The sequence below is a fragment of the Manacus candei genome, unplaced genomic scaffold (assembly GCF_025592945.1).
Source record: "Manacus candei isolate 608988 ecotype Guabito, Panama unplaced genomic scaffold, ASM2559294v1 h1tg000003l, whole genome shotgun sequence".
In the NCBI taxonomy this organism is placed as follows: domain Eukaryota; kingdom Metazoa; phylum Chordata; class Aves; order Passeriformes; family Pipridae; genus Manacus; species Manacus candei.
Genome location: NW_026138051.1, coordinates 14,179,415 through 14,203,770, shown reverse-complemented (window position 1 = coordinate 14,203,770; position 24,356 = coordinate 14,179,415). Strand labels below are relative to the sequence as shown.

Genomic DNA, 24,356 nt, shown 5'->3' with positions numbered 1-24,356 from the left:
TGGCTTCAGACTTGTTTCTGGCGTTTATTAAGAATATCTGAGTTATATCCTTAGATTTCATTAGAGCTCCTTTTTCATCATCCGTTTGCTGAATAACCTCAATAAATAGTCAGCCTTCATTCAGCAGGACTGCTTGAAAATTTATTTGATCTTAATTGTATGTTACAGGATTGCACATTTTCTCATGCGTTTTATGCTCATTGGCCTTTAAACCAGCACTGTAATCACTATATTTATTGGGTTTTGTGAAGTATTTTTCAAATTTCACCTGTTTTTAGGATGCTATTATTTCGAAGACGAAATATGTGTAAATCAGGATGTTTATATAAGTTTCCATTTACTCTGACCCACTTTTTAATACAATTGCATAAAAAAAGTTTTTCTGCAAAAGGAATTTCTGTTTCTAAAGCATTTGAAAACTTTCCAAAGCAGGTAGATTTGTGGTCTCCATTATTCTGGATATTGTGATCATCCCCAGTGGTGTCATCATGAAGAGCTTGTGTCTGGAAATCAGACTTACAGTTCTGATGCATTATTGATGACCTTAATGAAACGGAACGAGGTTTTAAGTTTTAGGATCTTGTTGCTTGTTTACACATGTGTACACAGGAAAATTAATGCAAATGAGTTCTGAAATTATCTTAATTCATTTTATCGTTAGTTTAGGAGCAAAATAAGATAAAGTAAATTAAGATCATTTTAATTTTAAATAAGAATAGCTACACGAGGACTTAGGATAATGTAATTAATCACTTCAAAGTTCATACATTTTACTTAATTCCAATTAACCTTCTTGAGTATCATCATGTTGGTAAATTCCTGCAAGCAACCATTCTCTAATGTAGTTGTGTAGAGGACCAGGAGCCCTCCTGGCATCTCTCTTCAGAATTAGAGCAGAGAACAACTTTCTTGATGATTCTTGCTTCTGGGATATGTTACTCTATTTTGTCTGACTAGACACGTTTTCTGCAGGGTTCCTTTACTTTTCTAAGGAAGAAGGAAATGCCCCAAGTGCTGCAATTTTTCCATAACAGAAAGTGAAGGAAAAAAAAAGACTGTAAGCATTATCCCAGAGATCAAGGATCTCCCTTTTTCTGGACTTTTTCTAGACCTCTACTCATTTTTATTCATGCAAATGTATGCTTTAATGTATATATTACTTCGAAACTTCATCGTTGCAGTCACACTCCTTTATCATTGCACAGATTTATCCCATTAGGGTGTTGGGGTTTTTTGTTTGTGTTTGTTTTTTCAAATAATAAGGAGCTGTCTCATCTATTTCTAGTCAACTCTGTCAGCTGAGTGAGGCTGTTACCTTTGGGGTCTGTTACCCCTCCTGACTCACCCTGAATCCTCATTGGAAAGAGAATGGGTTCTAACTGAAATGAAAGCAGTGCTGGAAGTTGTACAGGATTCACATCACTTCCAGTGCAGGCAGGAGGTTTTGGGATGGGTACGTTGTGATGCAAAACCCAGGTAAATCTGCAATACTTACATAATCTAAATGAGTAGAGGCTCTGCAAAACACATAAGGAAACTCTTACACAATTCTGGCTTCCAGCTCAGATTTTGGTTCAGAATTGTGGGGTTTTTTCCAACAAGTTTGCTCTCTTCACATGGTTTCACTTCCCCAGAGTGATATTGCAAACAGCTTCTCCGTCCCTTTCTTACTCGAACTTACTGACATTTACTCTTCAATCAGCTCTTCCCATTAGCAGCACCAGATTTCCACCTGGTTCTTTGTTTTCTACCTTGCAATATCCTACATTTATTCTGGATGCTTCAGCTTACAGGCTAATGACCAATTTCTTTTGAGCTGTGTATTTCCTAGTTCACATTTTCATTTAATCTGCGGCTCTACAACAAAACTTCCCTGCACCAAAATAGCTTTTCTTTACTATTTTATGGAGCACTCCCTTTCCTTTGAGGCATGCTGTTGTTTCTCTCTTTCCACAGATGTCTTATTCAATACTGCCATCAGCTTTTTCCTGCATGTAGCACCCGACATATTTTGGACTTGTTTTAAAATTCTCTCAAATCTCTGCTTCCTTCTTATTCTTCCCTTGCTTCCATTTATTTTTATATCACTGCATAATATCTTGTCGCTTTCTTCTGGGAAAAAAAAAAAACCTGACAAAATGAGATGTTTATCTGTGCCTTCCTGTTGGTTTGACATTTTTTTCTCCATCACAAACATCCTTCATTGCAAAGAAGCAAAAGTTTCTCATCTACTTCCCAGTCTACCTGTTCTGCTTCTCCTATCACATTTCCTTATATGCCTTGCAATGTTTTTTTCTTTCATTTCCCTTGACAATAAAAACATGATTAAACCTTAAGCCTCTCAACCTTTAAATTCACCAAACACCTGAAAACACTGCTTCTGCTCTTTGTTTTCTGTTGGTTTATGCAGTGTTCTAATTAAGGTTACCTGAGCTCTTTTCCTCTCAATCTTACCCCAGTCCATCTTCTGAGCTTAGCTAAAATGACTGCTACCAATCTTTTAATCACACATTTTAGTTTAAAATAATTCTCATCTTAGCTGAACTGTCAGACACTTTTGCCAGTCAGCCATGCTCTTTTTTTTTATTTGAGATCTTGTAATTTCTTGTTTCATCTTATTTCATCTTATTGTGGACTTAACCTGCATCTGTCTTCCATTTACTCATATTTTTGTTCTTTATAAGCAGAAAAATTTTTATTTCATAGTTAGGGCTTCTTTTTTTTTTTTTTTTTTTTGTAATAATGTAAATAGTAAAATTTTATTGTTTCACCCATAGAAGCCAGTAAAGTTTAAATAAGAAAAGAAGTTTGAGAATGTCAACCAAAACAAATTCTAGAACTAAAATGCTTAAAATTAAGCATGGAATTAGCAATAGTATCTACCAGTGGAAAGCTAAGTAACATTTCCAAGTAGTAAGTAGCCTTTACAGTACTGTAAATTAGGGCTGGCTATAGGGTAATAATCACACCTACCTGGAGGCACTGTGAGTTTTTAATCCTGTGCTTACAATGCTACATTATCTTTTTATTATACTAGTGATGTTTCATCACATAAGCAAAAATGGGAGAGGAAAATAAAACAAAACACAATAATTCATCTTGCACTGTATTCTATTGGAAGTCATTCCAAGTAATTATGTTGCATTTTTCATTGACTTTGTAAAAAAACCCCAAACACTCACCTGTGTCGAAGCCCATATTCAGAAATCCAAGATATTCAAAACTGTGCAAAGTCTGGATATTTTTCACCAATACCTTTGAGAATTGTTCACTGAAATCCAGTGTACATCTTTGAAAAGCTCCCATGGAATATCATACAATCTGTACACAGCAACATCTCACAGGGTAAACAAAGTGTTTCTACATTTCTCCATGACATGAGAGGAATGAAATGGCTTGTAAAACATCAGCTTCTGCTGCTGAGTAGATTAAATTGTTTTCATGAGAGCAACACACTCCAATTCTATGGTTTTCAGCAAAATAACATTAGAATAGAATTGCAATTTGTAGCTAATCAATGTCAAAATCTGCTGGTATTGTAGTCAATGTATCTCATTTTGTACATATACACATGAAACTTCTGGGTGACCAGAGTCTTCTGAAAACTCAGGTTTGGGATAAGATTTTGAAAGTAGTATTTTCTAAACTTACAACTGGAAATCTGATCTAGTCTTTAAAATTTTAATTAAAACCACCATAGTGAGTAGAAGAAGCAGTTGCATAAGAATTTTGTAAGCAGAATGACCAAAAATTTACATCAGGAAAGTCTATTTTTACACATGATATTAGTGCAAGAACATTTTTAAAATTAATCCTGTTTACAGAAAAAAAAAGGATACTGTATCATTATGCCATTGCATATTCCAAATATGCTGGGTTTTGTTTGGACTTTTACACATGATTTGACCTTTGAGTACAGTAAACTTTGTTCTGGAACATTGAGAAAAAGTGTTCTGAGACTAGTCCATAATAAATGAGAATGTAACTTAGAAGTAAATTCAGGTCTCATCTGAGATTCTCTGCAGTGGGAATTAGCATATGCGACTTTATATAAAAAGTTAGAAAAGAAAAACAGCTAGGTAATGCATATTCATAGGGCTATATCCATAAAGCTCCCTCCAAAATGTAGGATTATTACATTATAGTGCTCAACTTTTCAATGAAAATATCCTTAAACACAGAATAATCATATCTGCATTCTTGATTATTGTCCATATATGATTCAATAATAGCTTACTCAGAGTCTAAGGTTAAACTCATGAATCTGTAATCTCAAATATTGTGTTTTCCATGTGACCTCAGGTAGAAAATAGTCAATAATTTACTTTTTGTTTAAAAATAGAAACTAACCAGTTGTCTTCTTTCACAAATAATACTGAATTAGAAGCAAAAACAGAAAAGCCCTTCCCCCAGAAAAAAAAAAAATCACTGTAATCTAGAAGAATAACAAAAACAACTAAGAAAAAACTGTTTTATTAGAAGTGCAATCACATTAAGCAGGCTTTTTTTACATCTTATTGTGTCAAAACTTTATTAAGGAATATCATTTTACTGTTTTCTTTCAAGAAAATTGCTGCTATGGTGTGAAATATAGAAGGAAATTATATACAGGGACTCTTGGGCTGGAAAGGGAGCACTGAGCAACAAGCTATGAGATGTGAGGGATGAAGTGATTCCCTCAAAAAGGAGCCTCCTGTGCCCCAGACGTAGGCAGAGGTTAAGGACAATTTTGGATTATAGGACAAAAGTTGTCTGTGCAAGATGGGGTAGGGACTTTTTGATGTAATTCTACTTGTATCTCTATTTGTTACATATAACCCAAACTGCTGCTGCAACAGCTTTTTAAAATAGCAGTTGGATACATACATGAAAATAGAACATACAGCGCTAGAACTACAATAGAAAGGTCATATTTTTATAAAACCTGCAGTTAAGTGTGTTGATTTACTGTACAGCAAGGGTCCTGAGGGGTACAAGCAGCTGAGTACAGCAGCCACTTGGAAAGGTGATGGTACTGGAGATCCCAAACTTGTAAGTGCTGATCACAAATGGCCACACAAATCACAAATGCTGAATGGAACTGGTTTTGGGGTATTACAGAGAACATGTATGCATGCCAAACATTTCAAATGTCTTATGGTGAAAAGGGTGTATTGAAAAAACAGTGTGCAGCCTTCACAAAGCACACAGAGAAAGAACAGGAAGAAACACCAGGTTCCAACTCTGCCTCTGCTGTTAAGGATGATGTATCTGCATATCTGCAGTGGTGTGGGATTTGCCATTCCACAGATTGCTGCTTCAGATTCAGTAATCCTTTGTAAAGTACATTGGTAAAGTACCTTTCAGTCTGTGAGTCTTTTTTGTGCTTGTGAAAATTTGCACTGTGAGCCAAAGCATCGGCTCAGTAACTTCAGATCCCAAAGCGACCTTCCTGGGACCAACGAGCTCCGTGGGAAATGTTTTGCATAAGCTGGTTGTTTGCAATGTGATTCCAGATCTTTCCATCACACTGCAGCATAAAAACCTAAGCAGAGCTAGATCATCTGCTGATGTAAATTGCTGTGTCTGAAGTCTGTGTCAGCTCAGGATCTGCTCCCCGGGTTTTATGCAGAGATTTACACATAGCCAGAAGGTTTTCTTTGCAACAGCAGCTCAGGCTTTATTTTATGCTGCTACTTGCAAGAATATGTAAATTGTAGAGGCACCAGTCTTTTTTCTCCTTGCCTCCAGATGTACTATTTCAATTTTGATATTGCCAGTTTGTCTAAGCAAGGTTGGATTAGGTCAATACTTTATGCTATTCCTGAAGCATCCTAGTTTTTCTTAAAGTCTTTTCATTGAATAAATGGCACCTTAAGTCAATACTGAGCAAATCACTATGTTCAGAGGCAGTATTGCAGACAATGTGTCAAACAGATGTCTCTTTAATTTGAAAGTTTTTATGGGTAAGAATCAACCAAAAAGTAAGCACTGGGAAAATGTGACCAAAGGAAATTTGTTCTTGAACTACGTAAATATTCAAAAATCTACTGTGCTTTGACATATATTCCAAATTCAGTACTTACTTACCAAAAAACCTGACACTAATTATGACTGTTAATTAATAAGACTACCACATATCTGGAATGGGAGATGGGAGGTAAAAAAAGGTGAAGTATTACAGGGAAGTATTTAAATGAGTTTTTTAGAATTACAAAGGATATTACTAAGTGATAGAGTTACTATCTAGCATGTACACACACAGATATAGCTATATGGAGAACTAGCATCTTCTCTGAAATAGAAACCTTTATCATATTTTAAATGTTTAGTTTTGTAGCAACTCCCAAAATATTCAACTTCTTTAGCAGAATCTGTTAAATACTTGTTCTTTGTGATTGAACACTGCAGTTGACTCTGCTATTTAAGCAGGTGCAGCCATTTGCACAACAATAGGCACTGTTGGGTTCAATTTTGCAAATTAAGGATGCCACGTTATAAAGTCACTCTTTGGCAGATAGGCCAAGGAGGCTTATGGCCTTACAGTCATGGGCTAAGCCTAATGTTTGGTGCAGGTCAGAGAGAGCTCCTCTCTGAGCAGCACAGAAGTATGAAACCCGTTTTCTTGCATTTCTCATCGTCCATGCCCCTTGGCTGAAAGATCACACAACAAGAGTTAATACAGAGCATCTGAAGAAACAAAGTAGTAGTAGTAATTCCAGCCACAGGATTAAAAGAGAACAGCTCTTGGAAGGATGTATAAACCCAACTGTTGTGAATAGGAGAAATCTCAAATTTAAAAGAAAGATATGTGTACTCTCAATCTGTGATGATAAGACGTCACTGATTCAGAGATCAGTGACTTTTCCCTTGGAAAGTCTCAAGACTGAGGAAACTCAGAATGGTCCTGTAGCAGAGCTGTAAGGCTGACAGCTGCAGCAGCATTGAGCCTTCTCACTAAAGTCAACGCTGGAGGAATGGCAGAAAGATTCCTTGGCAGTACTACAAGACATATGTCAGGGCACACTTCAGAATTGACTAAGTAGCTATTTTAACACACTTTGGTTGGTTCCACTAGTGATGTTGTCACCCATGTCATATTTTAGTACATCAAACACTTATGTTATATAAAACAGTTTTCTGATTCAGGCCTTCAAGTCAACTACTGTTCAAGGATTCTTGTTTCTATCAAGTCTGGTCTGTCCTGGCAGATATCTTTGTAACATGGCTCTGTCAGTCTGTAATAATCAGAATATCCAGCAAAGTTGTCTCTCAGCTTATGTGGTGCAGCAAAGTCAGTGTACAAGAAAAGAATTGATATGATTACACTGCATATTGTGACAGAATTATGAAGTTATGGAGTAAATAATTGTAAGGAATTATTTTCCTCTGAGAAGGCAGAGAGACCAAGGAGAAGACTTTAAAAAAAGCCCAGTATTTATTAAGTATTTCCTTGGGTCTCAATGACTCAGAACTGGTTTCAAAGTATTTCATAAAAGTTGTCTCAAAGAAACTCATCTGTCAGAATTTTACTCGCTTTGCACAGCTGAACACTGAATGCTTTCCAAACTGTAGCAATTCTTTCAAACAGTGGTAGTGGGTGTTTTATCAACAACCCCTTCAGGATGTGAGGGATTCTGTGAAATGATGAAATCATTGTGCCAGTCCCTTTACTACCTAATGATTTTTGTTTCTGTTTTTAACAAACCCTTTGTACCTTCCTCCTAAAATAGCAATAGGACTCTTCATAAATGCAGTATTAAATCTCAATAATGGCATAAGTACTTCATTCTTACTGTATTCCGTGGCCTGTTATGCAAAAGAGGATCAATAGTAAATCAAAAGACACCTCTGGGTTCCCAACTCTTTCCTCCTTGGGGAGAAAGTTCAAATACTGTACAGGTGAGGGAGTCTCATTAAAAGCATGTACACCCTAATGCCCTGCCAGGTAAAACTAAAACTGCCTAAGTATTTAGACTGTAGAAAATAGAACTCTGTCAAAATTATATTAAATTCAGGGAACAGAAGTAAGAGGCAAACAGTAAAAGAGGATGAAAAAAACAGTTTATAGAAAATGTGATGACAATTTTAAGTGTTTCTCTTCAGTGTTTTCTACTTTTTTGAAACTAATTTTCCTTTTCTTTTTCATTTAAATGTTCTGTATAATCATTTTCATATGAGTCTCGTGCAATGGGGAAATAGGGAAAACTGTGTGACTGAAGAGCTCTGTGGCACAGACTTTGAGGTTGATGGTTCAAGAAGAAACTCTACATTGCAGCATTCGGTAGGTTGATAGAAACTGCCAGTTGTTTTGGTACATCAAAAAAAAAATGTGAATTGTCCCTTAGTAGGTAAAGGCTGGTTTCTCCTGTAGATCATAAAAGTTTATGGTGGTGTTGTGGTTCAAACCCATCAACAGACAAATACATGAGCTATTTGTCATCCTCTCTTGCTGTCGTTGCTGTTTTTAAACAGTCCTAGACTACAGTATGTTCTGTGAAAAGTACATAATATATATTTTTTGACATCTATAAGAAATAGTTCCACTTAGGTAATTACACTTTTCTGAAAAACAATTAATAGATTAATGTATTGGGACAATGTTATGATGAAAGAGAGGGGGAGCACTTATGGCTTTGGGTGGAAAAAAGCCAAGCAGAAACTGAAGCAAATCCCTTCCAGAGAATGGACTTATCAAAATTTTTGTGTGGAACATCTAAAAATCTGGTCAGAGAGAATCTATTCTGATTTGGAAACTGTTGCAAATTCCTCAAGCAGTGATCAGTTGTTCTTGCAGTTTCTGTTGATGAATTCAAAGCTCTGCCAGGATAAAACAGAAGTCTGTTTTTACTTCTTTTGGTTTTTTTTCCAAAGAAAGGGGAATCAGAAGTTGAAATATTCCAGTGGAGAAAGAATAAGCACTTAAGATTCTGAGAAGGAACGAAAATGAAGTAAAATATAGTATGTCACAAAAATATCTCTCCACTGTCATAAGTCTATTTAATACAATTAAATTGTTCCATTCCTCCTGTTCTAAAGACAAAGAGTTAGAAAAACAAACTGAAAAGAACAACTAGGTTTAACAGGGAATATTAAATATGAATACAAATGATGCCCTGTGAATAGCAGGTATTTGCATTCCAACAAATCAATGTGCAGAAGTGGCAAAAATACCTTGAAGTTGGTTTGTCACAATTTTGATGTTTATAAAATAGATACAGTCAGTGATAATAGACAGAGAGATAGAATGCTAGGGGTGTGAGAAACTGAGCCACCACCACGGCATGGAAACGCTCCCTGTCCCAGCCTGTGCTCTGTGGATACTTTTGTAACACAGGCTGGATACACAGAGTGTTTCTTTGCACTTCTCTGAGTCATTAAAATTCACTGGAAACCAGATCATCTGCTAAACCATATAAAAAGAAAACATCTATAGATACATTCCACAGGAGCTTTGGCAATAAATTGGTAAAAATGAGTTCTTAATGGCAGGTTATTTTGTGGGATGGAAACTTGCTATATCGTGACCTTGCTGCCAGTAGATACACTGTTCATGCCTGGATGGAGTTTCTGACAAAATCAGCATGTAATCATGAGCATTTTATCAAAAGTTCAGAGAGAGAAGATACAGTCACTCTGAGTTTGACAGGGTCACTTTGAGAATGCATTCAGCGTGCACTCTTGCATACCTGCTGTAGCAATGCAGTTCAATCAAAGGCATTTCAAAAAATGGCTCCATCACTGGATGCTTCATCTCTGGTAATATCTTTGGATCCCATTTCCTTGGAAAGTTAACAAGGCATATTCTAAGGATAGATGCCTTTGGCTAAGGTATATCCAATAGCATATATACAATTTTTCATGAAAGTGAGGGAGTCACTTCAAGATTAACATGCATTTCTTCACTATTGAGGACCACTATTACATATGTTTCTCAATACAAAATGTACTGAAAAGCAATGGATCTAAGGCTGAATTTAATGAAAAATATTTCACATATTTTGGTTATTTTGGCAACTTGTCACATTCCTTAGCTGATCAGACACTAATGAATGAAGAGATGACTAAAAGCTAAAATTAAATTAGGTTCTAATCCTGTCAAATTGCCGGTCCCCTTCCTCAGATGAACTGAGTGATGAAAGCAGTAGGATCTTGCCAATAGCATCCACCCTGCAATCTACTTATTCTGGCACCCCCTGTAAGGCCTTTAGAAGTAAGAGGAGTTGTAGCCTAGTGGTTTGTATTTGCTGCTGAAGACACATCTGTGAATTGATAATTATGTTCTTTTTCCTGAAAATGCACACTCTTATATGCGTTGCTAGCTAAGCTATTCCAGTGAGCCAAAAGTTACAGGTGCCTCAGGGTAATTTCCCAGTTAGTTCATGGTTAAGGAATGACAGAATGAAGGAATCCAAGATTAATAATAAAAACCCAGAGAAAATTAGATCTGTCACTATTTATATTCTGGGTTTGTGTGTTCTCTGCTCAGGGCTGGAGGAATCACCAAGACCCACCAGCATGGCATCGGATTTTCAGGGCAAGTCATATTTCCCATGCAGACAAGTTGTGCATGCAAAGGAAACCTGATGTTGGATGCATCAGACCTACTGTGTTTGCCCAGAATGTTTGTGTGTCACATACAGCACAACTCTAAGTGGGACGTGCAGACACCCAAACAGTGCTGAGCCAAAGCTGGGATGACAGTTACAAATTTGTATGCAGAAAATGTTTCAGAGCTGTGCCATGCTGACAGAACTAGGGACCAACACATATTTTAAGAGCTTTTCCTCGCAGAGTCAGAGAAAACAATGTTGTAAAGTTCTCATCCAGCAAACATGAAGTCAGGGAGAGGTAAGGTGGAGGCCCAAAGTGTAGTTACTGCTGAGAGTGGCTCACATTTATCACATCTCTGGGATATATATTGCAGAGTAAGAAAACCTTATTTTTGTACAGCTTGATTTGGCTAAATAATAACTTTCCTGACATTAATGTATGATTATTAAGTTATTTCAGTTACACTATAATATAAATAAACCCTGAGGCAGGAGTTATCCTTCACTTTTAGGATGTGCCAGTAAAAGCAAACTGTATGGACTAATGGCTTCCTTGAATACCCATCAATATCTGAAAATTTATCTGCATATCTGTCACTGGGTATGTGATGATAGCTACAAATCTAACTATAAAATTTCATTTTCCCTCTTCTCTGAGGTGACATGGCTGTGGATAAAAACTAGTCAGAGTTGTAGAAAATTCTTTTAATGGTTTCATTTATGTTTACACACCAACAAGTGAACACCATTTTCCATGGCTCTACTCTCCCATCAGTGTGTTATAGTTTATGACCAGCATGTTAAGCATCTGCCATACTGGAGGAAATATTGTAAATATAATACTGGAAGCACAGAAACACGTAGGTTGGAAAGAATCTCTGGAGGTCATCTGGAGTGAAAATTGAAATGCCACTGGAAAAGCAGCACAACACTGTTCGTGAGTACAGATTTTATTCTTGATCTTTATTTATATGGGAAACCCAGAAGAGCGAGAAAAGTAATAAGTATTTTTGTATGCCACAGGAAGGGCTGTTGTGCCTACAGCCTGGAAAGGGCAAAGGGTGTGAAGTGCCTTGTGGAGATGTGGAGTGGGGAATGTCCAGCAATATCACTGTTGAAGCCAATGCCTGTAGGAGTGATACAGGTCACTCCTTGCTCTGAGCTGCTCTATTGTACCTGAAAGAAAGAACCTTAGAAAGAATCTAATTCTTAGATTAAAAATTATGTTTTCCTGGAGAAAGTCTTTGAGAGCAGTGAAACTTTAGTAAAATGTCATCCCCGGTACTGCTATTTCTAAAAAGGTGCTCGTGGTAAAGGTGAACCATCACAGGGAGGCCAGGGAATGCTGGAATTGTGTGCTTCAAGAAGAAGCATGATAAACATGTTTATATTTCTACTGCTTTCCTATATGTGGCCAAAACAATTCAAAGAAGTGCTTTCAGTTCTTCAGCAGAAACTGAATAAATATTTTGTTCTAGTGATTGGTCGTGCTCTTCCTGTTAATGGTTTTGGGTGGTCACTTTTGAAGCAAAAGTAATTTTTTAAGTGCTTCTAGACTGGGCAGACACTGTTTTTTCTAATCTTATTATTGAGTTCAATTAGTTTAGGTTAAAGGTCATAAAATACCACATTTAAAGTAAATAAAATGTATAATTGCTTTTAGAGTGGATTCTTCATAAGGATTGTACACTGCAGTTTCTACCCACAGTCTTATTTACAAATTATTGATTCAATAGTAGCATTGCAGCATATACCATTCCCGTTGCTGGAACTTAATTAAGAATGCATCCCTGCTAATTGATTATGGTACTGCTTTCATAGACATTGCTCCTGAATGGCTATCTCAGGACATTTCCTATTAGTTAATGAGAAAATTTATTCTCTTTCCTACATTGTCACTAAAAGTAAAACCAATCTGAACTTCACCTTTGTACTGTAACACCTGTAAGTGTTTTCCTGAAGTTTCAGAGCAATTACATGCCCTAACTTATCTTTTCTTTCATTTTCAAAATCAGGTCAGCCATATATTCTTTTACTTTTTTTCCCAAGAAATTAACTGAATTACCAAAATCTGATTCACAAAGAGTATTTGTAAGAATGTTTTCCTGCTCTATGGAAAAAAAAGGCCAAACTGGATCAAGTAATTTGATCTACGCTTGATTCTCAACTACCAAGAAATAGAAATTCCTGCATTCAATATTGCAATAATTTTCTCTTAAGTGTGAAATTCTCAGGACAAAAAGGAAGTGTGCTAGCTCTGTGCAGGGCAGCAAATCAATAAGGTACAAAAGGACTGACTTTGTGTCAAATACTGGAATTTTGTGCAGATTAAAGGATTATTTCTCAAAGTTCAAATCTGACATATAACTTCTGAACCCCACATTAATGAGCACCCAATCTGAATAAGAGAGTGCTCATGTTACTCACTGTGTTATACACTCTGATGTTTGTGTGTGATAACATTCAATGACACTTTCAGCTTGTTTATACTTGCAGATTTAAGAAGGTATCATGAAAGTTATTGCAGCACTGTTAACGGCACCATTCTTCCTGTCATAACCTACTGTATAATGAAATAAAGACTGCAGAAATAAATGGTTTAGGGGATAGACCCTGTTTCATAACTATTTCTCCTCACTTTGGTTTTTGTACATTTCTACTTCTGATGTAAAAACTGACAAAAGTGGACTCGACCCCCTGCATCCAGCAACATCTGTGATTAAGATCCCAAACCTGAATTTGATCTGAATTCTTTGAGATTATAGAGCTTCACATTTCAGACAAATGAGAAGTGACCTAACAACCGATAAACTCCATCCAAACAAAGCCATATGTGCCACAGAACATGTTTGAGAGAGCTGATTTTAGCCCTGTTTCTCAGCAAACTGTTGCATTTCTGAGAGCAGCTGAGTGAGGAAGGTGCTCTCATGTTCCCAAAATACTGGCAGGTGACAGAGGGTATTAATGAGTAAACTCTGATGAATCTCACTGCAAGGATGATGTAAGTTCAGCTTTTAGACTTTGTGCTGAAGCACTGAAGATGCACACAGACATTTCCCTTTGTTGATTGCTGTGGGTGTGTGAATCCACGGAGCCACCAGCTGTTCTCACTGTTCTTCTGCCAACTCCTTTGTGTGTGAGAACTTCCAGGAGAAGCATTGCAGGAGCAGCTGGTAACTCCTTGGATTGTCATGGGAAGACCTGCCAGAACTTCTCTTTCAGCCTCCTTAATGCTCAGGTTTTGTGCAGCCGCCCATGTGCTGGCTCTGGTGGTTTCTTCCAATCCATGTATAATTATGGAGGTTGTCAATAGTTGTGACGCAAATTAAAAAAGTTTGAAGGAAACCATTAGAATAAATTATACAGTGAAGAACCCTCACTTTTCCTTGAAGTTTAAAGGACTTGGAGCTATAGTTCTACCTACCCACTCCTTCAGATCTGCTGTTTTGTGGGCTTGCTAATATTTCATATATAAATCTGGTAATTTCCTGCATGCCATAGAGTTACATAGAGGTTTTGCATTTTTTCACGTGACCCTTTTAATCAGTCATCTAATGATAATCACTTACAAGATGTTCATGGAGGGCAGAAATTCACTCAAAAAACAGAAGGAAAAGAACATATCCATGTACAGATATAATAATTAAGATTTTCCCTTATCTGTTAATATGTAGCAATCTGTAAGATGGAAAATGGAGATCAATGTTTTTATTTTCCTGAACTTAATTCCTCTGAAAGAAAGCACAGGAATTTTTGTGTGTGTGTGTGAGAGAGAGAGTTTACAAAAAAGATTTTATTTTTAAAAGACACTTAGATGGTCATAATATGAAAAAAAAAATCAAAGCAAGTATTTGGCATTCAGCAAATACCTCATTTCTTTGGTAATTTTGTTCAGAACAGACTGTGTCTTCCTGAAAGCACACTGACTTTTTCTCATTTGATTTTTCTCCTTCTCTTGCATTTATCTTTGACATTTAATTTCCAGATGGGTGCTTAGTATGACTGATGCGCCTTTTTTTTTTTTTTTTTTTTTGGTGTGTGTGTGTGTAATCCAACCCTGAATTCATTTTCAAGGCTGCAGAAACTTGATGGCTACCAGTTAGGTACCAATATTTTCATATATCTCTAAGTGAAGTCCTAATTTGATTAATTAATTATTAAATGCAAATTAACATACCAAGAATGACACACTCTCTTTACATTCCTGGGTCTCATAATTTCTGTCTTATCTGATACATTTTGATTTGTTCTTCACTGACATCACTGTCACCATAGTTACCAGCAGGACAAGTTAGAAAAACGTCTCAGTAAAAACAAATATCGCTAGAGTAGGGTTTAAGATGGCAAAAGATTATGAAATAGTTATAAATGGTAGGCAGTATTCAGATTTTTTGCATTGCGAGTTGTTACAGACATGTCCTGTTTAAAGCTGATGACCAAGGCATTTGTACAAATGTTTGCAGTTTCAGTGTGAGAGTTACTGTTACCATGGGCTAGTAATTATTTTTATTTGGCTTCAAAAAGCGCATGAAGGTGAATACTTGAGATGAACAAAACCAGAAGGAAATCTTTCAAGGGATTTTTAACAAGTGAGAGCTGTTTGTTTGTTTGTTTGTTTTGAAAGAACAGTCACTTGAGCAGTCGAAGATTAGGAAAACAATTTGACAATTGAGTAGGCAGAATAAAGTTCAGAGGAAGTGCTGTTGGCAGAAGTTCATTTCATTAAGTTGATTAAGTTTAGCATTGTGGAAAACAATGATTTCCTTTTGAGTGGGCCAAACCCAGTCTGAGCACAGAAATAGGTTTTCATGTTTTGTGGGAGCTTTTTGTAGAGGGCATGGCAGAGAGAGCCAGAATATCTGTACATACATCCTTTGGCTCCACTGTGTACATTTTCCTCTCTCTTTTCCCAAATTAATATTGAATTATAATATTGTAATTTGGTAGGGTCAATGATTCTGCATATGTATATAATATATATATATATTATATATATGTATATATATAAGATAGAAGATATTGCATGTAAGATAGTAAATAATGGAGTGGCTGTACTCTTTTGGATAATGTTATGCAGCATTGATGTCAAATTATCAAAGTTAGTTCACTTTCATAGATAATTCAGCAGTTCCTTTCCAGTCTAGATGAATGAAAAATTAACTATGACATTTTATATCTCTTAACTTTTTTTATATCTCTTGAACTTTTTTTTTTATCCCTGCTGTATATTTTATATTGATTGGTCCCACTTAACCCTGTGTTTTGATGGAGAAGTACTTCCTTCGAAATTACTATGAATGTCTTGATGTATATTGAGTTCAGCAGTTAAAGTGCAAAAAGGAAAGTGATTTTTAGAACAATAAGGTCCTCTTTTAGAAACAGATGATTGTACTAGGAGATTCTGGACTATATCAGATGAAGACTATTCACACCACAAGTGGATGTGGACAGAGAATGGATCCATATGAACATTAAGGTTCAGACACTGAAATGTGAAAATAAGCACAGAAGTGAATAGTGCTGAAGGTTCCATAAATCTGGCACTTGGAGATTTAAAAGAATATCTGTAGTTGCTTTATTTTTGTCCTTCTACCTTCCCTTTCTAATGCAAGATCCCTCTGTGTGATTAACAGTGTTTTATTATATACTTAGCGCAGTTGAATTATGTTCATTTATAGCTCTCAGTGATAATCATTCTAAAGTTTCTCTGAGTACCTTTAAACAGCTGATCAGTAGAACTTGTTTTCTAGCTCATATTCACTTCAAAAGAGAGGGAACAGTACACACATGAATCTGAACATGAACTTACGGGTAGTTGTTTTTCTCTATTTAACTACAAAATGTGTTCGCAAATTTCAATGGGGAAAAAAACCAATGTAAACTACAATTTAAATGTATAAGTTTAGCTTTTCTAATGTGTGACTGTGTGGCAACATAACCATCAAGTGCTCCAGATTATCAAGAATTTTATCTCAGTGAATTATATGTACATGTGAATTACATTAGATTTTCCTGGTATACATCACGTGTCTAATGCTTGTTGGCCATAAACAAGTGGTTGCTGGGGACAGAAGAGGAATAAGATCTTCAAGTAGAAGCTTTCCAGCACATGAAAAATGTGCCTTCAATGGGCACATTTACTTTTGGGAGTTCCTTTAGGATTATATTAAAATCCTTTAAAAGTCTGAGTATCCTCTAAATTTTAAACTTTAATGAATTTTTAACATAAAATTATCTAATAAATCTATCCATAACTCTGAAGTTTTTTATCTAATGACATTAACCTCTTAAAAAAACTGGTACAGCTTTCACTTATTGACATTATAGAAAACTTGTAGCTCTTTGTTAGCATTAATTTATTTGGTCATAACAAGATACTGTGTTGCTATTACAATACAGAAAATGTAAAATGTATTTAATAATTTAGGTAATTCTAATGTTTTACTAATTTTTCTGTTTATTGAGCCACTAGCTAGACCGTTTTATATATGCTGTTTTCATTCATTTTACACATCCAGCACCTAAGAAACAAAGTTCCAAGTGTAGTGTTTGTATTTAACTAGGGGTTTTTGTTTGTTTATTTAATGATTGTATGTGATTCAAGGACAATCAAAGCTTTATTGTGCTTGGAGGTATGTGTAGATAACAAGCCAACAATGCTGCATTAAACACCCAGCAGTCATCCGTAGTGCTTCACCTTGTCAAAGTCCTTCTTTGGAAACAGATCTGACAATATAAGGGCGTAATAACGATGATAGATTCCACACTGATTATTTCTTTGTCGTACACTTACCGTGTGAAAAATGCTCTATTGACTTCCCTTTAAAATGCATAACCCAATATTAATAACCCCACCAGTTAGAGCTCGTGTGTCAGGTTTCAGCACTGTGTGATAATTTTTATGACTGAGCCACAAACCCCATAGTGACTGGAGTTAAAAATGCTGATAATTGTCTAAATCTGTCATTACGGGGCTTCAGAGATCAGGGAGGTTTTTCAAGGCTGCAAAACTATCACTGTCTGTGACCTGCAGTCGAGGTGAGAGTGCAGGAGTCAGTAACTCTCTCAATTACAAGGCTTAGGAACGACAACACAAACAGTACTTCCAGGGCAGGAAAAATGTAGATGTATTTAGTGAAAATATGATTATGCTTCTGCTTTAAAAACTCTGTGATAGCTTTACAAATTGTTACTGGGCAAAAAAAGAATTCAGCGACAGCCGATTTGCTGTTAACACAATTACAACTCTAATGGCTGACTAGAATTTCGGTGTGTGACAGGAATCTGATATCCTGACACAGTATATTATGCATGGGAATTTCTAACCACAACCCATTAGAGAAAGCCACAGTGCTGCTCTTTTGAGTTCCTAGCTGCAATTAGGCAGCAGTGGGACACCGATGTGAAGCCTTTATGAATAGAAACCAGCATGGCCCTGGGCAAAAGGAGTGTGTGAAGTGAAGGGATGGCTCAGCAGCAGCAGGGGACAAACGCTCGTTTTGAGCAACACTGTATGGCATGAGAAATGGTTTTTTAATGTGAGCAGGCATCTACATTCACCTAGGTATTATGGGAGACTAAATCCCTGACAGCATCAGCACTGTCGGTCCTGACTTGAGCAAGTTGCAGGGGTGGCTCTTGGACAGCAAGGTGTCAAATTATTCTGTTTATGGAACTTTTTCCACAAGTCAACCTTATAAACAGAGCTAGTAACACAACTGAATCTTATTATACAGCAACTTTGTTCAGGGGGCCCTTCAAGTTGGTTCCAAAACTGAGGAAGAAGTAAGGAAAACCTTTAGAAAAGTAACAGGTGATTCAGTTTGCAAAGTTTGCTCTTTAAGTTTTGTGTTTTGTTACCTAAGAGCTTTGATTTGTGGTAATTTCTTTCTTGGAAGATTGAGAGAGATTGGGTTGTGTAGCCTCGACTGGGCAGATAAGAATAAACGATCAAGAACTGTCAACATATGAATGTACTTAACTAAGATAAATCAATGAAGGACCTTAGCAAATGTCAAAAGATGCAGAGCTTGAAACAACTAAATTATCAGGTTACAGAGACAAGGTCTCTGCCAGCAGGATGAGGAAACAAAAATCCAGAATGAGAGAGAAGGCTCTATATTCTTACACTCTCAATTTCCACCGCAATTTAATAGTTCCTAACTTTGTTTTTTTTTTTTTTAAATAAATGCTGTTCTTGCAGTTTCAAATATAAACTGGTTGTAGAAATGACAAAAGGTTAAAACCTCTGAAATGATGTTTCATCAAAAAAAAAATATATATATAACAATATTTAGTAGGTGTTACATGTCAAAGTACAGAGTCAGAGGGGAACCAGCTCACCATCTTTGTGAGCAAAATGGTTGAGGTGTGAATATTTATAGGGACTGGATGTGAACTTACCTTGAGGAATATTAGAGAGATATGAAGCTGATCTGATGTTCCTATGTAACCTATTGATGTTAAAAACATCTATTGCTAGAGAAGCACTGATAAACCAAAAGGTGGTGTTGCTGTATTACCTGTTTAGATTAGTATTTCTGATTAAGTCAGGAGAGCTAATTAAGCAAGCCCCAGTAACATGGTTTATTTTTCCTTTATCTGCATATATGCTGTACTTATGTATCATCTAACCCTCGTAGAACTGTACTGAAACATTCAGAACAACATGTTCTGAATATTTACACTCATATAAGGGATGAATACAATAAAATCAACAGTTTTACCACGGTCCCTAACTGCTGATTGAGGCTTGAAAGACTCTTGATTTTAAATATTAAATGTTAATGAGTTTTAAATCAGAACTATGTTGATCACTATAGGTATTTTTAAAACTGAAATGCTTCAGAGGTCAAAATTCCCAGTCGAGATCCACACATAACTAAATATGTACTGAAAAACAAGTGAACAGAACTTAATGAATGAAAAAAAAAAACAGTTAGAATAGAACTAAAACTTCCAAAGATACAAGAGAAGAGGCCTCAGAGTAGAGCCTCTAGACTGGAAAAAAAACTTACTTAAAAGAGCTCTATTTGGAAAATCATCTTCCCCAATCATAAATACATAATCTTGGCATTGTCAAATCAGTGTGAACTTTATTTTTGACATTTTCAGTCTGGATTTTATCTGCAAAAATCCAAGTTTCTGATGCCTCTGGGCCAAAAAAAAAAAAAAAATGTAATTTGTCCAAACTAATTATTAATGAAAGACAGAGCAAGGAGACAAGTCAGAACTTGTAAAGCTCCCTTCCAACAAGTCAGAGCAGGCCAAGGTTCAGATGAGCTGCTCTGCTGGACTGCAGGATTTAACAAAGAGTTGTTTGCAGTCAGGTTTGAGACAAAATTATTTTGGGCAATTGTGTGTTTAACCAGATCAGCACTAAGCCATCTTCTAAATTTCCACTCAGATGCACAAACCTTCAACTGTACCTGTGTGTTTGTGCTTTTACAATATTAAAATGTAATTGAAACTGCCAAAAAGTAACAATATTGTCTTAGAGATGTAGAAGTTACATAAAATGCAAGAAAATGAGACACAAGAAACCTGTTTGAAATCTTAGATTTATATTCATCCTAAACTAATGATAGTTTAAGACTTTTCCTCTGTCAAAAATGTTCAATGAAGACACAAAAAGGAGACATATCCCAAGTTCAGGGTTCCTGAAGATGTACTGAGCAGTCTGAAAGAAAGTTCAGACAGTTAGTTCTACCAGAAGCATTCAATATGCAGGAAGCATTTATTCTGAAAATGTTTTCAAAATCCACCGTTCTCAAAAATGCGCTTTTTTTCTGTCAACATGGCAAAAATTGAAACTATGTAAAAAGCCTCATTATCCCATAAACGCAGCTCTGAAAGCCTTGTCAGGCTGCCTATTGAATTAGCAAATACAAAAGTTGAGCACTGCGATTGATGCTGCCCTGTCAAAGCAGCAGCCAAGAGGATTTAGGTAGCTTTATTAAAGCCGGGTTGTACGGCAAGACTAAGTATTAATTCTTAATATGGTCGAACACAAGGTTGGTGCATGTCTGCTGAGACTGCTTTTTCCTTCTGTTAGATTACCAGATTCAAGCTTACTGTCAAAATGCAGAACAGAGGTTTAGATGTAAAGTACTAACTATATTCCACAAAAAAAAAAAAAGCTTTAAAGTTTTAACCTTGTGACAATCTTAAGAAACGGACCCGAAACCCACCCTCAAACTCAAAGAAATAGAACAGGTGAAATAAAATATAAAGGATGTCTTAGATACTGTCCTCAACTTTTTTGAGAAAGAGTGCAAAGAGCATGGTCCATTTCCTAACAACTTCTAACAAAACAAGGAAAGATGTGGCTGCACTATCCTGTTTATGCCAGAGCTCCAGGGAACTGTGCCCACCTCTGCTCCATCAGCAAGGCAGGATTAGGGTTAAAGCAGCCTCTGCAGTCAGAAAGGTCCCTATTCCCACACACTACCATTTCCAGGAAAAACAGCCTAGGACTGGTTACAGGTATTTTCCTGAGATAGCAGAAATATTGTTTCTTTTACATTCAGAGGGATTGAAGAAGTTTGTTCATCTACTGCACATTCTGATTGACGTGGATTTAACTTATTTCTACAGAAAAAAAAACAGCTGGAAAAAAAAAAACCCATAGTTAACTTGCCCATTGTTAACTGGTGCAAACAGAGTAAAAATTGAACAGGATAGAAACAGTTTTCAATTTTGAAAACATTTCTTAGGCTGCACTTGTCATGTGTTTACCATGAGTTAAATAGGAAATTCTTACAACTGGAGGAGTCATACTTTTCCATCAACTGCTAATTTTATTGTCTAGATATTTTTGTGTATCCAGAAAGTGGTAGAAAACAAAACCAACATTCAAATACAAACTTGCTGCTTATCACCACCAACACTGAGAACTATTAAAGTGTCTGGAAAGATATCTTTCTAGGAATCGTATCTGATAGTGTAGACTGTCTTGTTCCTATCCAGAGATTAAGAGACTGTATTTGTGTTCTGGGATGCCAAGTGCTCAGTGTTGGAGTGCCACAGACAGGGGATTGTGAATAGAGCCATGGACCACTGTGCTAGAGAATTCAGGAGTTTGTTTCAAAATAACTAGATCCCTATCTCGGTTTCTGGGAGTTGGATGCACTTTTGTGTAAGCTTAAATCTGAATTATTATCAAAAAAGGTCACAAAGTATGGGGTCAGTAGAGATATAGAATAGTTTTACACAAATTTAAAATATCACTCCATTTGTGCAAAATAAAATGAATATTGCACAGTTTCTCTCTCAGAACTGTAACTCACTAGTTAGAACCCATGTCCTACTACACAGTGTGGCAGTTTCTTCAAATAACTTTGACAACAACAAGGACACCCACATTAGTGTCCTTCTTACATTAGACACAGTGTTTGGTGTCCAAATTCATACGAACTAACCAAAACTGAAAACATCTGCTTAAGCCCTCAGGCAAAGCAGTAACCCATGAGCTGATCTTTGAACAGCAGCATATTGCAAAACTCAGCAAGCATGTGCACATCATAACTCCAGCTCAGCTCCTATAGTTCATAGCTAATTTTTGCCTGGCAAACAAGGATACAAATTTGATGAGCTTTAACATACAAGATAATAAGAGCAGTCTCATGATAGGGAACACTACACAAAAAGAAGCAGAGAGAAACATGAAGAGCTAATTGCTTTAAATTCTCAGCAGCTGTAATGAAATACAGTAAGAAACATCCCCAAGCAGAGTGCATTAGATTCACTTGCACAGAAATCAAGAACTGGTTAAACAAGCAAAACTGAGATTGAACACTCCCTATCTCAATGGCTCCAATTTCAACTCAATTTTTACAGGAAAATACTTGCTGTTTGCCCAGCATGCACAAATTAAAATTAAGCTAAAAATGTTTTTTTCTTTGTTCATTTCTACTTTACTTTCCAATGAGCAATTTTTCTTGCACAAACACTGAACAGAGCAAATAACAAGCTCATTGAAAATATGAATCAAGAACAAGTAGTTGATTTCTTATCTTTGCGCTGCAAATTAGGCATACAACTCAAGTGCAGTGTTGTCCTTCTTAAAATGCATCTTTAAGTGCCTGTAAGAACATCTTTTTTTCCAAAAGAGGGGGTTTCTCTACCAGCTGAAGATATATTATTCTAGTGAGCTTTCCACTTCTGTATTATCCTGGGTTTAGGTCTTAGATGGAAGCATATCACTCTCAAGGCATGGAATGATGGAGAGTCATATATGGCTTCACTCATGGTTGAAATGGAGTCAGTGCAGGGGTAAGTCAGTGCAATTTTTTTGTACCTGTAAAAATAATGGTAGAGTTAAGGATATAACACTTCTCATATACAGAGAACTAAAATAAAACGTCTTCAAACATTCTGCTGCTCATTTAATTGGAGTAAGAGAATGCACCAAATCATATAGACTGAAAGATTCCAGTGTTAGATTTTTCCATCACAATTTAGGCTGCTATATACACTATTACTAGTGTCATATTTGTCTGTCATAGGGGCTAATGCCTGTGAAAGTCAGAGTCTATCCTGATGGTATGACATGATCTGAATTTCAGCCTATTTCAGTCATTCAATACAATATAAGTCTCATAATTTCTACTCCAGAGTTTTAACTGTATCAAGCAATGTTTATTTCTTGCTCATCTGACATGACTGTGTAGCAAGTTTCTGGAAAAATCTGTAAGAGGTTCTGTAACTCTACCCAGCAGTAACTACCAGCAACTGCCACTAAAATTAAATTTACATTAATGATTACTTTTGACTCCAGGTGATAAATAGCAAAAAAAGTATTTTGTAACCCAGTATGAAAATCAGGTGTACTGGATATCAGGCGTAGTTTAGCTCTCTGTAGTTGACTGAAAACTCCAAGAGAGTAAACCTGGTATGTTTTAATCACCTGCCTCTACTAGGTATCTATCAGTTTTACCATTTTACTTGCAGAAGTCTTAACTAGCATACCAAAAGTCTGATTAAAATGACCTTTCCTTAGGAACTCAATTTGGTGAAAATTTCTGCTGAGATTTTGTAGTTAATTCATTTCCTCTTTTTCACTTGGCAGTTGAAACAGTAGAGATTTATAAAACAAAAACTTGTGGGTGCTAATTCTAAAACTCCATGTCCTTACTGCTGTTGGCTAACAGGTTGAACAAAAAAATTATGGTCCTTTCTTCTCCAAAAACCACAGAATTACTCATTTTCTGCTTGAATATCAGGTGTCAATCAAGTGTGGGTCTCATAATTACTGTTGTGCAGTCACTCCCATTAATTAAAATTATATGCATAACAACATATTGTTTCTAAATTCCTCCTCAGAAAAACAGTATTCCACTTTCTGATTCTGCAGTTTATTTAAAGGTTAAATTTTGACTTTAAAGGAAAAATTAAATTGTGCCAAATATAAAGCTCTGTTTGTTATGACTTACACTGAAAGAAAATCTTGATAATTTTATTCTGACACTTCTCATTCCGTACATGATTTTTGATGAGTTGAATATATTTAGTGCAGAAGTACTTCAAATGTTCTTAGCTTGACAGAACAATAAATAAATCAGTAAGTAGAAAACATATTTAATGCTGCTAGCAACTGCCTCTCTTGTAAGGAAAAAAAGAGGTTGTTTTTTTTCCAATATATTAAAAAAACAATAGTTTGCTAGTTCACACTAACACAAAACTGTTATATCTCACAATATTTACACAAAGTATATTGTGTATTGACAAGAACATTTTAACCTTTAATAACCAGAAGAGTTCAATTTTTACATAATTATTCTGAAATGCCAAGAGGTTTTGGGTTGGTTGTGGGTTTTTGATACA

At 36.1% G+C, this 24,356-nt stretch overlaps 1 protein-coding gene across 4 annotated transcripts in view; it reads left to right on the top strand.

The window, feature by feature from the left end:
- The window catches only part of PCDH11X (protocadherin 11 X-linked), a 459,145-nt gene that overhangs the window by 379,984 nt on the left and 54,805 nt on the right, over nt 1–24,356 (top strand). The window lies entirely within an intron of this gene.